This window comes from Thamnophis sirtalis, unplaced genomic scaffold (genome assembly GCF_051295495.1).
Source record: "Thamnophis sirtalis isolate CommonGarterSnake01/CBP01778 unplaced genomic scaffold, rThaSir2_p1.2 scaffold_6, whole genome shotgun sequence".
Classification (NCBI taxonomy): Eukaryota; Metazoa; Chordata; class Lepidosauria; order Squamata; family Natricidae; genus Thamnophis; species Thamnophis sirtalis.
The window spans coordinates 74,237,092-74,259,221 of NW_028261386.1; the positions used below are offsets into that span (position 1 = coordinate 74,237,092).

The 22,130-nt window shown below is 38.3% G+C and overlaps 1 long non-coding RNA gene across 1 annotated transcript; it reads left to right on the forward strand.

The window, feature by feature from the left end:
- The first annotated feature begins 6,824 nt into the window (after positions 1 to 6,824).
- Positions 6,825 to 17,641, forward strand: LOC106547139 (uncharacterized). Its single transcript, XR_001313408.2, has 3 exons — positions 6,825 to 7,296; positions 16,787 to 16,905; positions 17,514 to 17,641. It is a non-coding gene; the product is annotated as an uncharacterized LOC106547139 (long non-coding RNA).
- Positions 17,642 to 22,130: the final 4,489 nt, after the last annotated feature.

Below are 22,130 nucleotides of genomic sequence, written 5' to 3' on the forward strand. Positions count from 1 at the left end.
TCACCTGATTGTACAGGAGAGCATCGTGTGCCAGGAAGGGCAGAGGCGCTCATCCAAGTAATAAACAGACTTTGCTGTTTCCAATAAATACGGGAAATTATGCCAAAGCAAAAGGGGCATAATTCACCCTGACAACTGAGACAAGTAATCTAGTATGTGCACTTATTGACAAAACTGACTGCTTTTTTAAAAAAATCAACACAAAACGAGTTTCCATGGCAACTGCCACACTATATAAGCCTAACACAATGGCAAACCGGGAAATGTGCTTCATCTGGAAGGAATCATTTGAAGGAGTGTGTTCAGTTGTGTCAGTTTTTTAAAATTAGTGCATGTGGACATGTGTGTGTGTGTTGGTGTAAAAACAGGATCCAATAGATACTCAAGATGGACTCTTTAATTTTGCTCTTGGAGAATTGTTTAGTCCCTTTGATCTGTAGGAAACTAGGAGCACCTCAACAGCAGGAAGCAAGAAAGCCAAGGTATGTGGGCTAATGCAGGAGATCAGAGTAGAAGTTGGTGGTGGCAAGACTAGCAATGTGGTCGAAGCTTCCAAAAATGATCATGCAGTGGAAAACACTGTGTGTGTATCTGTGTGATGTATGTGCAGTTGTGAGTATCTTCAATGCATCCTACTTTGAAGGGCCGTATGTTTGTCATGTGTCTCAAGTATGTGTAAAAACCCCTGTAGAGGTTGAAATCTAGTCAATACATTTCCAGCTGCACTTATAAAACTGTGGATAGCAGAGAACAAAATAAACTGAATCGTCCGTTGTCCTCACAACAGTTCTAATAAAAGAGACAAGGAGAAAATAGAGAGGGAAAAAGAATTCTTGGAGAAAACTTCAATGATGCTGCAGTTATTGCCATGCTATTTACTAGTTTGGGAGCCAAATAAAAAGTGCCTACTTTTAAAACAATAATGAAATGTAAAACCCATGAAAATTAACAACAACAAGAAGAAGGAAAAGCCACTTTACTCTTTTCCTAAATATTGTGTGAGATTTAAGTTAGCACTGCACATAGTGAGCAATGCACTACAACAGCAATAACAGAAAGAGAAAAGTTTGAATGGAATGGAACTTCCATTCTAAACTAGGTTTCCTAAAATGGCAGGTGTTGGGGGTTGGAGGAGGGGAACAGATTTAATATTGCAAAGCCTTTTTGTGAATTGCTGCCACTGTAGCTACTAGAATCCATACATAGAGCCGAGGTGACGCAGTGGTTAGAGTGCAGTACTGCAGCCACTTCACCTGACTGTTATCTGCAGTTCAGCGGTTCAAATCTCACTGGCTCAAGGTTGACTCAGCCTTCCATCTTTCTGAGGTGGGTAAAATGAGGACCCAGATTGTTGGGGGCAATATGCTGACTTTGTAAACCGCTTAGAGATGGCTGAAAGCCCTATGAAGCGGTATATAAGTCTAACTGCTATTGTTATTGCTGTTGCTAATCCAGGTCCACATATCAGATGTACTACTGGCTGTCACACTTATCTCAATTCTAGTTATTCCTGAAGGTGAGAATTCCTCACATTTACATTTCCACAACAGGTTAGAACAGTGATGACTAACCTTTTTCTAAAGGTGTGTCAAAACTGTTTGTGTGTTTGTGTGCCCGCTTTTGCACATGCGTGCATGCCCACCCACCTACACATGCACAAGTGACCTCTCACCCATGCATGCATGAGCGAATCCCCCATGCATATGCGCACGACCCCCACGCACGGACGGGAATTTTTGCCCTCCCTGGGTTCTGGAGGCTTTCCTGAAGCCTGAGAAGGGAGAAAATGGCCCAACGGCCCAACTGGAAGTTCAGGAACAAACTTCCGGTTGGCCCATTTGGACTGATTTTCACCCTCTCTAGGCTCCAGAGATTTTCCTGAAGCTTGGGGAGGGTGAAAATGCCTTCCCCTGACCTGCCAGAAGGCCAAAAATCAGCTAGCTGATGCCCAGATACACAGCAGAGCTGAGGGCTGCCAAGCTCTGCCATGGCAGCAAATATGGCTCCATGTGCCACCTGTGGCACCCGTGCAGTGATAGGTTTCAAAATTTTTTAGAACCTTTTCTGTAGGTATGGCCTGCTTTGTGAGAGTGGCTTGCTGGCCATGTGACCGGGTGGGCGTGGCTTGCCATTCATGTGACTGGGTAGGCATGGCCAACTTGTAAAATGTGGTGAAACTCACTTAACAACGTTCTTGCTTAACAACCAAAATGTTGGCTCAGAAACTCTGGTATTTGAAGCATGTGAGTCTTAAAGCTGTCAAGATACAAGACCCTTGCACCCCTAACCCTTTAGAAAAATAACCCCAGGGATTTCAAACTTGACAGCTTTAAGACTTTACAGTTTAGATAGGACTCTTAGAGGTGGGCAGGGTGTTTGGTGAGCCAGCCAATCAGTGAGCGGTGGGCGGGGCAAGTGTGGTGCGGACAGAGATTATTGAAATCTCTGTCCGGGCGGGGGGAGGGAGCTGAAACCAGTTCTAAACAGCACTGTAGATTTGTGGAACCTCTTCTATAGAAGAGGTTAGAACTTGCAGGAAGCCACCCCTGCACCCGTGCCATAGGTTCGCCATCATGGGGTTAGAACAATGGATTATTGTAGCTATTGTGTTAATTAAATAGTGAGCATTTCCTAGTTGCAGAATGTAGCTCTGCTGATGCCCTTGGCTTCTATAACAGGGTCTACCAAAATAGTTATCTCTGCTAGGAATTCCCTCAAATGATTCATTAAGTCAGAAGGGATCTCAAATTTTTTAACTCAAGCCTCTACTTCAGGCAGGGGATGCCGAAGCATTTCAGACAGATGGTTGTCCTTTGAACATGTTTTTAATGTGCTTTTTAGACTGAGATTTCCTGTAAGGAACAATTTAAGGAACTAGGTATGTTTATTTGGCAGAAGAAAGGACTGAAAGAATTATGATAGGTGTTAGATTGGGTAATGGTTAGGCACACTCAGGCTTAACAATAACAACAGCTCTTTATTGAATACAACAAGTGAGAACAATCCAGCGAAGGTTGAGTCTGACAGCAGCCCTTTTATAGGGAGCTGTCAGACCCTTCGACCAATATGATTAGGATCTTTGATAGAAACCACTGTAGTTAGAACTGATATCTAACAATAGGCATATCCTTATATCTAAAGGGTTGCCGTATACCGTGGATTGTTTCCTGTTGCATCATAGAACGGACCAGTAGTGTGAAATTCAGGTTAGACCAGTGATTTCCAACATGGAGCCCAGGCCCCACAGGGGGGAAATTTGATTTTTAATGGGGGAAATTTGAAAACCTTGTTTATACCAAGTTACTGGCCTTTTAGGCTTCCTCCGCATGAATACAATTCACTTTTTGAGTAAATTAAGAATTATATGTCAAGGGAGAGAGTGGGCATCAGGATTTTAGGGATGCTTAGGTAGGGCATGGCCAAAAAATGGTTGGGAATCACTGAGTTAGACATTAGGAAGAATTTCCTGATAATGAAAGCAACCAGTAGAACAGTGGTCTCATGAAGGAATACGTTCCTGTTCAGAGAATGTTGTTCTCTTTTGTTCAGAATGCTAAAGCTGTTGCTTTGACATACAAATTCAGTACTTCTACTTAAAAAAAACTCTACAAAAATAAGAATTTTGATCATCTAAGAAAACTTAGACAAATTAGAGGGCACACCTAGGATGACTAAATGGAGGAATGAGTGGATGAAAGAGGAAGGGAGGGAGGGAGAGAGGAAGTTCTTCAGAATTTATTTATAAAATTAACCTAAAATAAATTTTAGGTTTACATCTGAAATGAAAAATCTGACAAAATGCATGAACTAAGGATATCATTTTCTTCATACATTTGAGAGGCCCGTAGGTTCTAAAATAAGGTGCTGCTTGTCTGTTGAAGATTGTGCTCCTTTTAATATATTAAATTATATATGCATCAATGTAATACCAGTCTCCATATTAAAATAGTTCCCTTAGGCTGAAACCTCTCCAAGTTCTTAAAGCTTTCCAAGTTTCTTTCCTACTTTTTTTTAAAAAAAAAATTGAACAGTTTTGAAAATTTCGGTATTGGCATGCTTCTTTCAAAAATTAAGCAGATCAAAACATCCTCTACTACAGTATTTAGCATAGAGAAATACATTGTTATATTTAAATATAAAATATTAAGTTATATTGGGTTGATAGAGAAAATCAGGGCTTCACCTTTTCTGAAAAATGTTGAATAATGCTGCAATTTATTTTAATATCTGTTTCTGAGCTTGAAGTAACATCTTATGCTCTTATGTTTGAGAAAGGAGTATTAAGTATGCTCACTGCCTTGAATTATTTATAAAAGTAATAATGGCAGAATAAAAATTATGATTTTGAGGGAATTTATAGTATTTACCATGCTTTAGGATAAACTGTAAAAGGAAAACTGCTTGAGACAAAGTGTTTATTGATCAAATAAATTCTGCATAGGCAAGATACTGAAAACTATTGGATCTATATGAAGTTGTAGCATAAAGAAATGACATTTTATTTCAAGAGCCAAGATAAAAAGGGAGATTTGAAAAGGTACCTATTGAAAATGTGATGCAAAGTATTTATCTCTGTAAATCATATACAAATAACTTTTCATTGATTGCAAGGTAGCAAACCAAAGAGGATGCAATTTCTACCAGTTTTTCAGAATATATTAATTGTCTCTAGTGAAAAGCATATGTGAGTATGCTGTATTTTATTTTTCAATAATCTCTCTGGTGATTTACACTTTCTCACATTTCTTATAGAATCCCAAGAGCTCACCAAGAACTTCTACCCAAGTGCTTTTTCAAATGAGGTGGGGGACCAACAAAGGATTGATTGATTTAAAGAGATTTGTGTTAATGGATGTTTTGTAAAACACAACAATAAGAAAATAAAGGAAACCAAGAGAAGCAGGCTACTTATCCACCATCTCCAGCCCATCAATCCATACAATCCTTTCACCCCAATTTTAACATATCCCAACGTCTGACATAGCTAAAGGGAAAGCCAGTCGTGTGTTGGCTTTCTGAAACACCCAAAGGATGGGCGCCTGCCAGATCACAGTAAAAAGTGCTACTGTTCATCCGAACCGGTAGCAAAAAAAATACTTAACAAAGTAAAAAAAAAAAGTTTTGACGATCAGCTGTGCTGCGCGATGGTAGGAAGTTTTTTTTTTACTTTTTTTAAGCATTTGGGGTCTGTTTTTGCTCCTAGGAGGCTTCCCTGATGCCTTCTAGGCAAAAATGGGGGGGGGTGCTGTGAAAGAAAGAAAGAAAGAAAGAAAGAAAGAAAGAAAGGGAGAGAGGAAGGGAGGAGAGAAAGAAAAAAGAAAGAAAAAGAAAGAAGAGAGGGAAGGAGGGAGAGAGGGAGGGAAAAAGGAGAGGGAGAAATGACCACAAACCTGGCACTAGACACAACTTTAGAGGATACTTTGAAAGAGCACAGCAATCCAAGTCTGGAAGGGACCCAGAGGTCATCTAATTCAGCCCCTTTGCTTCAGCAGAACATTGTTAAAGTGAGTTTCTGTCTTTTGAGCCTCCAGTCACATGTGTACATAGCCACGCCTACCCAGTCACATGTCCCCCACCAAGCCATGCCCACAGAATTGGTAAAAAAAATTAGATTTCACCACTGCATGTAGGACTTTAAACGTAATAACTAGCATCTAGAAATATATCCAGAAAGAAACTGGGAGGCAGTGTAGTTTGGACAGCAGCAGTCCCACCTGGGAAAACTGAGGGGTGCCTAGCACTATTTAAGCTTCCACATTCTTGAACAATTGTAACTTCTAGATGGTCCTCATGGGCTGCCCCATATAAAGTGATCCACATTAGTCTAACCAGGAAATGACCAAAGTGTGAGTGATTGTGTACAATACCTTTTTATTCAGGAATTGGTGCAATTGGCATATAAGATTCACTTGGGCAAAAGCCATGATTGCCAGTTGCTCCTAGAGCAGGAGCTGTGAGTCCAGGAGAACTGCCAAGTTGTGTACCAGCTCTATCTGGAGAGTGCTATGATTTTAAGAGTCAAAGATAACACATCACTGGAACTGGGTGGGAGGACCAAAAGCATTGATGTTGCAGAACAATAAATAGAAGTGCAACCCCAATTTGCACACCCTATTAACTTAAAACAATAACATTTAAAAGTACCATTAAAAGTGGGAAGGGGGGAGTAAAAAGAAGCCTATTTCTGTGCCAAACAAAACAGCAAGAAATCTCTACATTGTAGCAATCTGATGTGGAAATGGAAGTAACTTTTTTGGGGGGGGGGGCGGAATGTATAGAATAAAATATAAAATAGTAAGAAGAAAATGTTAAAGAAAGTAATTTCTGTAAGTTGTCAGAGTTTGGGTCACTGAGAAACCTTGGAAGATATAAAAGAAAGCCTTTTGCAAAATAATCTGATATTAGTTAAATTTTCTTGGATAATACAGGTTTTTTAGAAGAACAAATTCTGGAAAGAAAAATTCAGTAAAACTGGCTCAACTTTCTGAATAGTAGAAAGCCTAGAAAATACATGAACCTTGCATCATCTTTTTGCCGAGTCAGGATAATTTATGCCAGTCAATTAACAGCATCTTTCTTAAGCATTTTCTTGCCGTGAAACCAGCTGTGTGAGAAGATACCAAATATCACCACTGAAGCAATGATAGATCAATTTTATGTTTCTTTGGTTTAAAAATCTTTGGCAGCTAAAGGGCCTGGTATGGCTCACTAGCTCGCAGTTTAAATAATTATATGGTCTTAATAAGTATTAGCTGCTCATTTTTTTTTTTGTTATCTAAAATAATCATGTCTTTTCTCTTTATCCTCAAATGGAGTAACAAACCTCCTATATTTGAAAATGCTGAATTTAAAGGTCTTATTCGCAAACTAAGAATCCTTTGGTATTCGAGAGAAATAAAATGTCCTTTTCTCTATGGAGCTGGCTATGACCAGGTTATATAGTGGAAATCTCACCAAAATAGATGACCCAAAAAGATGACATGGTGGATGTGGATTAAGGAGACTTTGGATCTGGAGACTTCCAGTTGACATCGCAGCACTATTGTGAACTCAAACAAATCCCTTTGTTGGAGGGCCCCATAAGGGGCTAAAGTCACCCTGTAAGGCTGATGAAGAGTAGAAGGGTTTTGAAGATCATGGAGAGTAGTGGCTCTCCTGCTTGACCCAAGGCTAATTCCCTCTCATCTGATGATGAAGAAGAGAGGCAGCCATAATGGCTCCATGAAGCTGAGGCAGCTGAAGAAACAAAGAATATGCTGGTGCAGTGTGGATGAACAGTGACTGGAACTGGGTCAGGTGATTCTTTTTCTTTTTTTTAACCTAAAACCTATCCTAAAGAAAATAAATTCTGAAAAGGAGACTCTTTGAAAAGTTTATTTAAGCTTTAGAGATGGAAGAAATTCTTAGGTAAAACAGGAAAGTTGTAGACAGAGATAAAGACCCAAGGGAGGAATTTGGGAGGCAAGTCAAAAAAAGAATAAGATTTGAAATATTAAAACGGGCAAGAGGTAATGAATAGAGGAAATGTTTTGTAACACAAGATTGACTTTACTAGGAGCTAGAACAGGGGCAGAAACAAGAAATAGGGGGAATATTATATTTTTATATAATATACTAAAAGTAATAGCTAGATGTAAAGATTAGATGTTGAAAGATATTGATACTATGTATGTTTTAACGATATGGCCTATATTATATGTATAATAACATTACAATTACATAAGTATGATTTAAGTATCAAATATTATTAATACTACCATTACTACTTGTATCCAAATGTATGATACCCAGATGCCTCACTGTTCATATATTGATATTGATGTATATTAAAAAAGAAAAACATTACGAAAAGACTTTGGATCCACAATCTCTGGCCTTAGAATCCATCACTGGAGATGATATTATTCTTTTTCCTCTCAGGGAATGGGAAAACCACCTTAGCTGTCAAAGTCATTAAATTCACACTTTTGCTGGTTAATGCTGAGCAAATTAAGCAGTCTTCCTTCCTTCCTTGCGGTTGCTGCCCTTTTATGGAATAAATCTTTAATTCTTTCTGTATTTTAACAGTTTTCTTTTGTTTATTTTCATGGTTGTTTACTATTAACTGTTACTATGTTTTCATGAATCGTGCTGCTAAGGTGTTTATGTTTCTGGCTGCATGTGTGAATTTGCTTGTGGGTTTCAAATATTTGCTGGAACTACTGTACAATCAGAATAATAGAATAACATTCTAGTCCACCCCAGCTGCTCAAGCTGGAAGCTCTATGCCATTTCTGAAAACTGGTTGTCCAATCTCTTCTTAAAAGCCTCCAGTACTGGAGAACCCACAACTTCTGGGGGCCAACTGTTCCACTGATAATTGTTCTGACTGTCAGGAAATTTCTCCTTAGTTTTAGGTTAGTTCTCTCTCCTTGGTTAGTTTCCATCCATTGTTTCTTGTCTTACCTTCTGGTGCTTTGGAAAATAGGTTGACCAGCCCCCTCTTCCTTGTGGCAGCCCCTCAAATACTTGAATCTACTACTTCTTACTAAGAATTGAGTCTATTTTAATATTTTTTCCCGTGTTAATTATTTTATTACACATTCATTTTACATAGTACAAATGGATCGTAAAGAACTTTGGGTACTTTAGTAAAGACTCAATTTTTTTCTCACCATACATCTGTTTTGGCTCACTTCCAGCACCACTACTTTTGACACTGACAAAGTAGTCATCCTCACAAAAATCTGTAAGAAAAGTAATTTATCATGTAGCTTTCTGTAAATACTTGTACTTTAGTGTGTACCCCTTCTCAGGTGCATGCATTTTGCCAACAACATTGCACTGAATGCTTGGTGCAAAACAGATATAAAATGTGGACTGCACAATTTCTGCTGCAACATATACAGAACAACATACACAATCTAGCCATAAAAGCTCTACTTATAGTAGGAGAGATCTTTGACTTGATCTGTATAAAGATACAGAAAGAGAGAGTAACAAATATTGATAGTAGTATTCTGATGCGTCTCTGCATTGCAGCAGTGTGAATAAATCATAATTTCTTTACAATCAGCAGGTACTAATTAACATTAATTCTACATTAGAACAGGATTCTAATGTAGTAATATACATCATGAGCAGATAAATGTCACAAGGACTCCTACTGATGGTGAAGCAGCTAAAAATTTCAAGAAAATAATAATGGCTTGTCATGGTTGTATGAAAAATCACATCAAGAATCAGTGGAGTTTTATGAATTAGCTTTCTATATTCCTTTTTTTTAACAGTGGCAATTTCCTAGTTCAGCTAGATCCTAGCGAATCAGCCATTTATCAGTAGACATTCACACAATACATAATAATATACTGCAATGAAACAACCTGAATAGTGTGGATGAAGATTCTTCTGTATCGATCTGCTCCTAATATACTAATAGAAACATTTAGTGTCAGAAATTGGAACTAAAATGTTTTCCCTGTTTTTGTAAGTAGAGATTTCCTCTCCCTCATCCATACATTTTTGTTTATATACCGGAGAATTTTGGGGGGGAATAACCATGGCTAATAGTTAAATAAATGTAATTGCTTCTATTTTTACCTGCACCTCACGTACCTGCTTTGCAGACATTTAAAGGAAGTCAGTGATGAATGTGAATAAAAGATATGGAAAGTTTCATTATTTTTCTGTGCCTGCTCCTATCAAAGAAAACAAGCCACCATAAATAGCAAACAAGAGATTTTATCTCTGGATTGAAAAAGCAACACCCCAGGAGGATTAGTCAATTGCCATCCAAGTGACTTCTTGTGCAGTGATTAAAAAAACAGCCATTTATCTTTTCAAACCATGATCTCATTTAGTTCTATGTGGATTTGCTCAAAACCTTGCAGTAAAGCACAGGATTTTCAACAGTTAAATCAGTCACTTGTCCCAAAGAGAGACTTGGAAACCCTAACAAAAGACCACCAAGAAACAAAAACAAACAAACAAACAAACTCTGAGCTATCTGTCAAGGAGAACATAGTACACTTTAGGAAGCTTCATAAGATTCTAGACAAGCATGGCTGCCTGGGGAATTCTGGGAATTGAAGTCCACAGGGCTTAAATTGTCCAACATTGGACATTCCTGGTTTAGACAATTTCCTGTTCTTCTTGAGCCTTATCCATCATTGGATGTTGGCTATCATGTTGGTGATCCTATTTTTACCAAGAGCTGCACGAAAAACTGCTGCTGAGCTTTGTCCAAACCAGTCCCTTAGATTTTGAAGCCATGATGTTCTTCGTCATGGACCTCGTTTGCCTTCTTTCCTTGGAGGATTAAGTGAAGTATGCCGTATTTTTCTGAGTGTCCCATCACATATCCAAACTTTTACTTTTTAATGGTTTTGATGATTTCCCTTGGCTTTCCTATGTGGCTTATCACCTCCTCATTTCTGATTTTGTCAACTAAACTTATATGTAACAGCTGCCTGTAAATCCACATTTCAAATTAGAGTCAATTTCTCCCTATCCAGGTTGTACAGCTTCCCGGCACTGGAACAGAACTCCCATAATCTTATTTGAAAAAAATAACTTTATTTTTTCTCCTCTCCCTAATTTTCCCCATATAGTTCCCCTTTCCCCTTATTTGGTGCAGGCAAGTGTCTGTGACATGTATGTCTATAAAGTAAGTGTGTGTGTGTGTAAAATTTCTGTATTCAGCATATGATATTCAGTTATGTTTATGAAGCAGTTTTTAGTATGCTATAACAGAATTTAGCTTCTTTTTGCCATCTGCTTGTTAAAGATAAGGTTCTTCATTCATGTTAATTCAGCAATTTTATAAAACAATTGTGATACTTCTGTAATGACATCAAATTACCAATTTTAATACAAGTGGGAAAATTATTTTCAGTAATACCGAGTATATTATATGCCACTATCAGGGATACAGAAAATCATAATGTAGTGTAAAATTAACCAAATTCTGTTATATGGAAAAGAATTACTTAGTACTTTTTTTGTTAGTATAGAGATTATCCTGTGTATTTATAAGAAAAAATGCCCAAAGTTTGTGGGCCATTATAGTAACTTTTATAGGAAAAATGACTGCCACATATGCATGGTTATTGTAATAATAATCATTCACTTGGGGAACATGTAAACGTTATAGGATGTATTAAATTTTAGTAATAGCACAGTGGTAAAAACATGGAGCAGTTGCTGCAGATAGTAGCCTAATAAAAAAGCCATCTCGAGGTTGTAGGGTCATGCTGTATGGAATCTGAGATAACAAATTGCAAACTCTCTCCCTCTTCATTCTCTCTCTCTCATAGACACACACACAGACACACACACATACAAACAGAGTATATATATACGAAAATATAATGGTCACCTTGCTTTAACTCTCAGAAGTAAGGGGGTTGCAAAACTGCCCTCAAAGTTGCAAAGTTGTTTGCAAAGCTCTCCAAGGGTCAGGGGCTTAATTTGAAGCTTGATTGAAATGAAACATGTCTTCATTGCATCACAAAACTGTTTTTTTTCTCATTGTACCATTTCAATGAAACATCTAAACTATATGGGTAGTTGAGGAGAGATGTAGAATGTGGCCCTGATGATTACTAAAACCCTTTGCAAGTATGGAGGTTGGGGGTGCAGCAGACTCTGTCCTGTGATGCCTAGCACCATTACAAGATAGGGAACATCTCCACAGTCAGAGCTTTTGACAAACATTGCAGGTCTCAGAATGATTTCAGGCTAAGCTGATCCACTATGGTCCTGAACCCATCCAGCAACATATGCCAGATGGCTTGGCTAGAATGTCCATATGCATTGATGGTCTTCCAACATGGGCAACACTGTCAAGCCCTTCAAATAATCTTGCTTGAACACACTTTGGTCAGCTTTGGCAGAAAAGGATACGAGAAGTCTCCTCTCATTATACAATCTGGAAGCAACTGAAGTCACCTGAATTGTTTCATGAAGGCAAAGCAGATGGCCTTTTCCAATCAATGAATCTTGCTGTCCCCATTGCCCAAACTACAATGCAAAAGCAAACTTATCTTTTTACAGACCTCATAAAAACCACCCTTGTAGAAATGGAGAGTGATTTGTTCAGTATGAATTTATATATGCAATCACAAATTTAGTGTTACAGCACTATCCATACTTTTCTGAATGATGTAATATAATTCTTTTTTAAACAAAGTCTCCAAGTTTAATTCATCAGATGACTCATATCTATTTCCATGAACTTTTATTTCCAATTTTCATGGCACCCTTCAAGTATTCAGGGTAGCTTAGTGGTGTGCCATCCAAATGCAAACTTGATCGGCCAAGGACTGCTAAATTCTGCCATTTTCTATAACACTAGCAAAAATATGGCTCAAAATATGTCTGAATGAAAATTGTTTGTATAACTAGTGGAAATTTCCACCGACCACCTTCCAAAACAATCTAATTTCAAATCAATGCTTTGCCATGGAGCTACTGAGAGAAGTGGAATGTGTGTAACAATACATGGTAACATAAGGCCTTGGAACTGAAAAAGTAGCTAAATTTAAGTCCTGGCTTAAACTAAACCCTTATTTGTCAACAAGATATGATGGCTTAATTTAAAGGTATTTGAGATGTGCCAGATGGCAGTAGTGACACCTTGGCATTAGAAGCATTTGGAACAACGAACACGGACATTTACTGAGATATCAAAGCTTACATCTGCCTTTCTCTCTTCATACAGTCATAAAATTATAGCATCAACATTTTGAAAGTGTTGGACTTTTGAAGCAGAACAAATTGAATTGTGCAGGTGATAAATTCAGAATTAGAGGTCCTGTTTGGACTCATATGCAGTGTGAATCTGTGGGTAAGAGGAATTCTGTCCTTTGATATCATATTAACAAATGTTGATTATGCTTACATAATTTATTGTGCTGATTCATTCCCATAACACAGACAACAGAAAGCCCATCACTCTGTAATACATTATGTTGATTGGTTTTGTTGGCAGATGTGAGGGAACATCATTGCTCATTACAGAGTGGCCTTAATTGGCTTTCCTCTGAATTACATAGACTATATTCTCTTAATCTGCACACACAGAGGGTACTTAAATTCAAAATCTCTGAATTATTGTTTAATTATTAACATTGTTCAGACCACTGCTTGCTCTGGCATTGAATTATGAGCCCCTTAAAAATCCTTCAAGAGAAGTACTGTAACAGACATAAAGGTCATAGCAGATACAGTCAATGCAATCAGAATCTTTCTTTTGGCATCTAATCTAGAGCCAACTACAAAAGCTATTTGTGATCACACACTTTTATGTAACTATAATTTTCTAAGTATTTAAGTTGCAGAAGGAGATGGTTTCATATTTATGCAGGCATACAGAGACACAGACACATCAGTGGTGGGATTCAATTTTTTTACTACCAGTTCTGTGGGTGTAGCTTGTTGGGTGTGGCATGGCTTGGTGGGCGTGGCAGGGGAAGGATACTATAAAAACTCCATTCCCTCCCACTCCAGGGGAGGGTTACTGCAAAATTCCCTCCTGATCAGCTGGGACTCAGGAGACAGAGAATAGATGGGGGCAGGGGCAATCAGAGGTGGTATTTATTGGTTCTCTGAACTACTCAAAATATCCACTACTGGTGTTCCAGTCCTGGTCAGAACCAGCTGAATACCACCTCTGACACACATACTCCCCCACACACCATGATTCTTGGATTTGTTTAAAAGTCAATCTTTGCAGTGAAATCTCTCTGCGTCAAATCGATTGCATGGGATCCAGATATGGCAGCACAGAAAAGATAGTCCACCATTCACTGAGCAGCCACTTATACCATGATATGCTTATTACTATGTGGGAAACCAAATGGTGAAACTATTTTCGTAGCTTCAATAAATGTTTAGATTTTTAGTTTGATGGGGATGCCTAATCAAGTTCTCACTATATAGTGGAATGTTGAAAACACCACATTTGTGCACTGCTACTCAAAAACTATACATACAGAATAATTGTCTAGTAAATGGATTATTTTTTCCTCTCATTGATAGGAGACACACATTTAAGATGAGTGTTTTGTTCTGCTTGTTTAGGGGTAATGTGCCTACAAAAATATGCAATATTCTGTGCAGAGTACTTCCTCAAGCCACAAGTAATTAAAAAAAGCAACTGTATAGGGATACAAAGGTTATATATTGCAAATTGCAAAGAGTGAAGCAATCATATGTAACAGTCAAGAACCATAAAAAATAAGAGTAAGAGAAAGCAATAGATGGTTATTTTAATCTTAAACTTACATTCTCAACAAAGATGTTTTTTTTTTATTTCATAAGAGAACATAGCAAGCAGTACGGGGAAAGCATTCATTCTTGACCTTATAATTACAGTGAACGCAGGAAAATGCAGGGCATAATAACCAGCTAGTTCGAAGTATCCCTAGATTAACACCTCAAAACAAAATGATAAAGTACTGTACGTAGACAAATGAAATATTTAAAGAATCTGTAGATATAAATTAAGGATTTATCTAGAAGAAATAGATAGATAAATGGATAGAGAGTTGCTATAACTTTTCTTCTTATGACTCTTGGTTAAACAGTGGGAGGATGTTTTTTGTTTTTATATATAATAATCTCAGTGTGATTATTGTATGCACAAAGAGGGAAAGATTTGGCAAAGTTTACATCAGAGGAATTGGTGATAGAATTTCTTCAAATCACAAAATTAACCTGTTTGATTAGGGAAAAAACAATATCTATGTTTATTGATGACTGGTAACATCTTACCAGTGACGTGCGATGAAGTTTATGGCTGGTGAGGCAGTCCTCTCCCCCGGCACCCCACTGGCAGCAGAGCTCAGGTGGGTGAAAGGAAGCACTTTAGTCAGTGGGGTGCTCAGGCATTCTCTCCTCTGCCCCCGGCACGCACCCCACTGATTACAGCGCTTTCTTTGGACTGCGCTTTAGTGTGGTGCGTGCCAGGAGGAGAGGAGAGAGAACCACGTGCCTCATCTACATAAGGAATTTTTCGGCTTTTAACCCTTGCTTAACTCTGCTCAAGTGATCGTAAAGATACACTAAATGAGGCACGTGGTTCTCTCGCCTCGTCCTGTAGAGAGCACTTTTTAGAGGCTTTTTTAAACAGTTAAGCACTAAGCAGAGTCATCTACTGTGACTCTGGCAGCAACTACCTCAGCCTTTTTCCTTTTAATTTTTTTTTTCAGGGTTCCCCTGCCTCCTCTGACTGCACGTCACTGCATCTTATGGAGTTTCTTTATATATTTATTTATCATATTGATATAGCCAATCATCTCACAAGCACATACAACATAAAAAAGTGAATTTATGATCTGTTGTTTTGACAGTTAGACAGGATAGATTGTAGAAAGAGGAGAATTGTGATGTCCATTTGGGAAAAAGTGGCATATGTACAATTGTACTGTAGAAAGTTAGCAGCTGCCCCTCTCCTAGAAGAATGAAATACTTTGAGGAATATTAAAAAGGCAGAATATTATATTTCCCCTAAAGGAGGGATGGCGAAACATGCTCTTGGAGACAGAAAGCAGTCCCCAAGTCTTTCTTAATAGCCCCAACAGTCATTTAGGTGCCCATTAAGAAAGATTGAGTCATCCTATTCAGAAACCAAACTGAGGAGGCCACCTTTCAGAAATGCAGATTTGGTAATCCATTCAAGACAGGATATTTTGAAACAAAGGCAGCCTGGTAGGATTATCCCTCACTCAAGATTTAACAAAGGACAAAGCCATTAAGGCACAATAGGAAAAGCCCTTGTGAACACAAGCCTTCATTGCTTCACTCTCGGAGCAGACCAAACTTCAACCAAACTTAGGATTTGTACTTTGCCTATAGAGCCAGCTATGACCCCTACATAACTCCTACATGGCCCCATGGGAGTCTGACAACAGCCAATAGAATACATGTTCTTGCACAGGAACAAGAAGCTCAAGTGCAAAGCCCAAGAGAAGGTATAAAAACTGCCCACTCTCAACTCCATTTTCTCAGCTGCACCATAAACACTGGCAGGTCTGTTCATCATTAAACCATCTTTCCAATCAGCCTCCATGTTTCCAGTGTCTTTCTCCCCACTTGGAACTGAACCAGGTCCCTATTTCTTCTAACAGTAATTATAAATGCTGTAAAGAAAATTGAAAGCCACTTCTTCATATATTTTTCTTTCTTTTCTATTTTTCTTCTATCCTTTTTTCTTTTTATTTGTTTTTGCAGGTTAGCTTTCTCTTCTATGACTTCCTTTTTCTTTTTTCCTTCTTATTTTATTTTGGTTTCTGGCAACTTTTTACTTTTGTTTTTAAAATTGTAAATAAAATGATATTGAAAAATTAAATTGAAAAAAAAAAATCTAATAACTTTTTATATGTTGAAGAAAAGAAAATTAAATTCTTTTTCAGAGAGCTATATTTCCCCTGGCATAAAGACAGAAACTTCTTTTATTTTTGAAATGCTATTTTTTTCTTGCTTTGTCCTCCACACTTTACCTTAACTGCTGTAGCAATTGCCCTATTTCAGTTCACAAAGAAAACAGAACACAAAAAAATCTATCACTCTGAAAACCTGCCAACTTCTAGAAGTACTTGCTAAGTCTTTATTTTCTCTCTTCACTCTAGTTACTTTGCAAAGAGAGGAGCTATTCTTGTAACCCATGATTCCCAAGTATACTAAGAATATTTGGTAAAAGCTTTTTGAAGAGTTGAAATACAGCTAGCTAGAGGCGTTCTATCTCCTCATCTGTCCCCGCTCTCAAGTGACAACTGTTCTCTCCCATTTTTTTCACCCTCTCCAGGTGCAGCAAGTGACAAACTTAAGGGATGAGGATTGGAGTCACTATCAGCAGCCACCCCTTAATCTATGGAGGGTCAGGGTAACAAGCTTCTCAATCCCACTTGCAACCCCTCTTAACAGGTAGGAGGAAATCACCTGGCCTGGGCAATGAGGCAGTAGCACATTTGGTTAGGTTTATGAGCCATAGAGCCTATGGTCACCTGCTAGTTAGTCATACATAATCCATCAGCTAGGCAGGACAGTATGCCTCTCCCATGTTTCACAGTGAAGCCAGGAATGATTTGTTCTTTCCTTCCTCAGTTTTTGCTGCAGCTATTGTTATCAACTGTATTGTTCTGCTCTTTCTCCATTGACTTGTAGGAAGTTATCACCCAACCCTGTCCCAGAAAAATGAAATATCCTAGGAAATATTGAAAAGGCAGAATATTTCTCTGTATGTGAAAAGAAAGAAACATGTTTTAAAAGACAGAATAGCTGCCTGTAGCTTCCTGCCCAACCCCACTTTGTCAATGGGCCATTAAGAAGGCCAAGCTAGTCCACTTTACATAATAAAGGCTTCTCCACTTCAGCTGAATGGGGATGGGATTAAGGCATGATTAGCCTTTACCCACTTATCACATAGCATCTGAGAACTCAACCAAACCTGGATTCAAAACACAGCCTAGAAAGTTGCCCCTGCATGGCCCCATGGAAGTCTGACAACCAATCAGAATGCATTTCTTACACAGGAACAGGAAACAGAGAGGTGGGAGGCCCCTCCCTTAGCCCTTCTCTTCTTCTCCACCAACATTGAAGCATATGATCACCTTTTCTGTTCAGGACTCAAGCCATGTGGCCCTGTCCACCAATAAAACATCTTTCCAAGCAGCCTCCATGTCTCCAGTGTCTTTTCTCCACTTGAAGCCGAACCTAGAAGGACATTTCTTTCATCAGACTGCATGTCCTTTTGCATATCCTTTCAGAAAAAGAAGTAGGGACTGGACCAGCCATAGCAAGTGGAGCAGACACAAAAGATTGATAGAAATAGTAGGCTGAGGATTACCATGTTTGGCAGAGTGTAGGGAAGGAGAGGAGGGAGGGAAGAGCCCAGTTTAGGGGAACTTCACATTTCTACAATCTCCTCACAAGGCTTGTTTAACTTTGATTTGGAATTGCTTTTATTGTGACATGTGACTGTTTGCTCTTATTATTATTTGCCATATTTGTGCATGTCTCTTTTGCAAATCTGCTTCATTTCAAAATGTATCAGAATGATCTCTGTCCTGGTTATGCTTTTGCAAGTCATTCAATTGTTTTATTATTTTGCAAATGGAATTTAAATAAACTTGCAAGTTCAGGTGAACAATATATTCTGCTTGGTTGGCAGTTGGGTTCATGCACTAATCCACAGTTTCTAATTTTCAGGCTCTATTAGCTCATGCAATCCATACCGTAATATATTCAAAACAGATTAACTGAAAGAGAATAAGAAGTGCACACACCAAATAGATTGAAATGACTCATGAAACCAAATGATCCTGACAAGAATGAATTTATTGGAAGAGCATATACCGTATTTTTTGAAGTGTAAGACACACCGGAGTATAAGACGCACCAAGATTTTGAAGAGGCAAATTTTTTAAAAAAGTTTTTGCTGTCTGCAGACCTCCCCAAAACAGCCTGTTTTTCACAAAAAATGTGTCCATTTTTTGTCAAAAATAGGGCATGAATAGCCTTTAGGAGGCTTATAGAGTGCTCCTGGGAGGTGCCCTGCCAAAAACAAGCAAAAATGGCCAATTTTTGTGAAAAATGGGCCTGTTTTTTGTCCAAAAAAAAAGAGGACATGCATAGCTATTAGGAGGCTTATAGAGTGTTCTTGGGGGCTGAGGGGGGGCAAAACAGTCCATTTTCCAGTCATTTCTGCACTCCCCAGCCCCCAGGAGCACTCTGGAAGCCTCCTAAAGGCTATGCACAGCCATTTTGGTGAAGGGGCAGGGTTTTGAGAGGCCAAAATGCTGTATTCAGTGTATAAGACGCACCCAGATTTTCAGCCTCTTTTTTGAGGGAAAAAGGTGCATCTTAGACTTTGAAAAATACAGTAGGTAGAAATAGGTAAGGGGCTTAAATTAGGCATTATTATATTATACCAGTGTCTTATCATTTTGCACTGACCCACCAATGTATTTCTGATTCCAATATCACAAATTATTAGCCTATAAAAGCAGATCACAGTTTGATACTATGATATCTGAAGAAATACTTCTTCCCATTTATTCCCAAATCCCAAAGTTACCTTCTGGGACCTCTCCCTGGTAATCTCAGTGTTGCCCTCTCACTCCAGAATGGTCTCTCTAAGTCATGTCTAGCCCTCCTTTCCCCTCCCCTCTGCCTCCCCCTCCCCCCTTTTGTCTCCAGAAAAATCTTAGAGGAAGAGGGTTATTCTAATACAGGAGTAATTATTCTTCAGTATCCAGATTCTAGACTATAAGCATGACCCCCCCAACCCCCCCAAAAAAATCTGATAGGATTGTCAATATAATATAATGACAAGAAGATGGGTTCCTCAGTTGGACAGTTTATCACTCTCTTTCTCTCTCTCTGGGTAATAACAAAATAGTTTTCTCAAATTAATGCATCTCATATCCAATTACAATGAACCACTACTAAATACAATGGGATTTCTATAACATTAATCAAAATGCCAAACATTTTTTTTTGTGTGGAGCTACCATAATAGTCCATTCTTTCATATTAGAGCCATTGCTTTGAATCCCAAAAACAAGACAGGGTCTTATTTTCTTTTGATCCCCGAAATAAGCACTTGGTCTTATTTTCGGGGAGGTCTTATCATTTTTGAGGTACAGGAGATGGCAAGTGTGGTCACCTCATGGCTGCTGCTGTGTTGCAATATTTTCAGGGAGGGATTATTTTTTGGGAAGAGCTTATTTTAGCACATGCACTCAAAATCCAAGTTGGGCTTATTGTCTGGGGAGGTCTTATTTTCGGGGAAGCAGGATATGCCTTCTCAATCATGGTGTCTGCCTCATGGAAGAGTTTCTACTCTGCAGGATATGGATGGTCCTGACCCCACTGGCTTTCAAGAGAGCTGTGAAGGCCTGGATTTACTCTCAGGCACACTGGGGCCAACCTATTGATGGTGTGGTTAACAGGTGCATGTAGGTTTTATAGAGGTGTTTGCTTCTTGTTTTAAATGGCTTTTTATTTCTAATTATAGTATCATTTTTATTCTTGCATGCCACCCCAACTCCTTCCAGTTGCCAAGTATGGTGGTTCTGGACATGAAACAACCTACCCATATCTCCTTTTGCTTCAAGTTCTATGAAGTTGAAGTTTGAATATTCAGAAAATCTTCAGCTCTTGAGGAGCCTGCATCATAACCTGAAGCAAAGGGTTTTCAATTTTTTTAAACATATTTTGAAGAAAAAAGGGGTACCTTCAGTTGTAATATGAGGCAGGCATCTTCCTGATATGAATCTATACAATCTAAGAATTGCAACGTTTCTATTTAATTAAATGTATTGGATTGTTATGCGAGAAGAATAGCAGAATAGCAGAGTTGTATGTGACCTTGGAGGCATTGTAATCCAACTCTCTGCTCAAGCAGAAACCCTATAGCATTTCAGACAGATTGCTGTCCAATCTCTTCTTAAAAACTTTCAGTGATGGAGCCTCAACAATTTGGTGAAAGCAAGCCGTTCCACATATTAATTGTTCTAACTGCCAAGAAGTTTCTCCTTATTTCTAGTTGGATCTCTCCTTGATGAGTTTCCATCTGTTACTTCTGGTCTTTCTTCAGGTGCTTTGGAGACTAGGTTGACCCCCTATATTGGAACACAGTTATCATGTCACCTCTAGTCCTTCTCTTCACTAGATTAGAGATACCTAATTCCTGCAACCATTCTTCATATGCTTTAGCTTTTGATCTCCTAATCATCTTTGTTGCTCTTCTCTGCATACTTCCTAGAGTCTCAACATTGTTTTTTTCATATTGTGGCATCAAAAACTGAATGCAATGTTCCTTAAGACCCTGAGAAACCTTATATAGTACAGGATGGTGACCAGTATAGGACAATATGTAGACCTATTAAGTCTGACTATAACAATGACAGAGAGTGAGGATTACATAAACCCTGCAAGACCCCATGTGGAAAAAAAAGCACTTTGTAAACACCTTCTCTAAGGGACATTTATGTTAGGGTACAAAATCTCAATTGTACCAAATTGTCTTAGAAACTCTAGCAATCTGTAGGTGAGTGGTAAGCAAATGGAAGCCATTTCCTCTGAGATGTCAACATTCAAAATTCTCTTTTTTGATTTTGAATGGCTATACAGCAACTTTTTGTCACTAAATGGAGACAGTTCTGTCAGCTAAGAGAGTTTTCCCCCTATATATTTGGGGACAAATCAGTGGGGAATAGATTTCAAAACAGAAGTCAAGCAGCGCACATAATATTTCTCACCATGTACTTTTCAGCATCCTGGATAGGGGAACTATGATTTCGATGAATGTCAAATGGGGAATAAAGTATCAGTTTAGGTTGAATGGTATTAATACCCTGGAATTATTTGAAATAGCCATGGTAACAAGCTCCACAGGAATGTTCACTTACTCATATTTCCATAGAAACAGAATTTTAAAAATGGAAATTACCTTTAATTTAATTCTGTTACTTTTCAATGACAATAACACAATGGCATTTTCCTCAGCTAAATGCACCATATTATATCTTGGCTCCAGAACGGTCTAGAACTTGTTCAGAAATATTGAGCATGCTTCCAAGTTGCTGACTGTGCTATTACTTTTAAGGATAAGTTGAATAAATAGCCTGTAAGATGATAATAGATATGTCCAGCAAATAGAAAAAGAACCTCTCTTTTGGCTTTTCTCTGTTTTTACAAACTATTTAGGACTTCTACTAACATTTTAGGACTTTGCCTCTCAATCCTTGTTTTTAATAAGAGCAGGGATTGAGAAAGTGAAGACAATTGTGATGAGAAGATTTCCCAGATCTCAATGTAATAAGTAGCAGGGCTGTGTGAATGTTTGAAAGGATATTTCATTTTGATAAGGTTCCTCTTTGGTTTGCAAAACGACACATCAACACACAGTTATTTATTCAAAGCACTCAGACAACTTAGTCTTGTTAGGATTGAGCTGAAGTCTATTCCTTTCCATGCAAACTTGAATAGTAATAGCAAACCAGATGCATTATCACTGTGACTGAAAGCCTGCCGTTGGGTTGATATATATGACCACAGAGAATGGGTATCCTTTTAAGAAAGTCATCGGGATTGAATAAATCTGGTAAGAAGTTTGTCTCAAAACAAATAATGGGAAGGGAAGG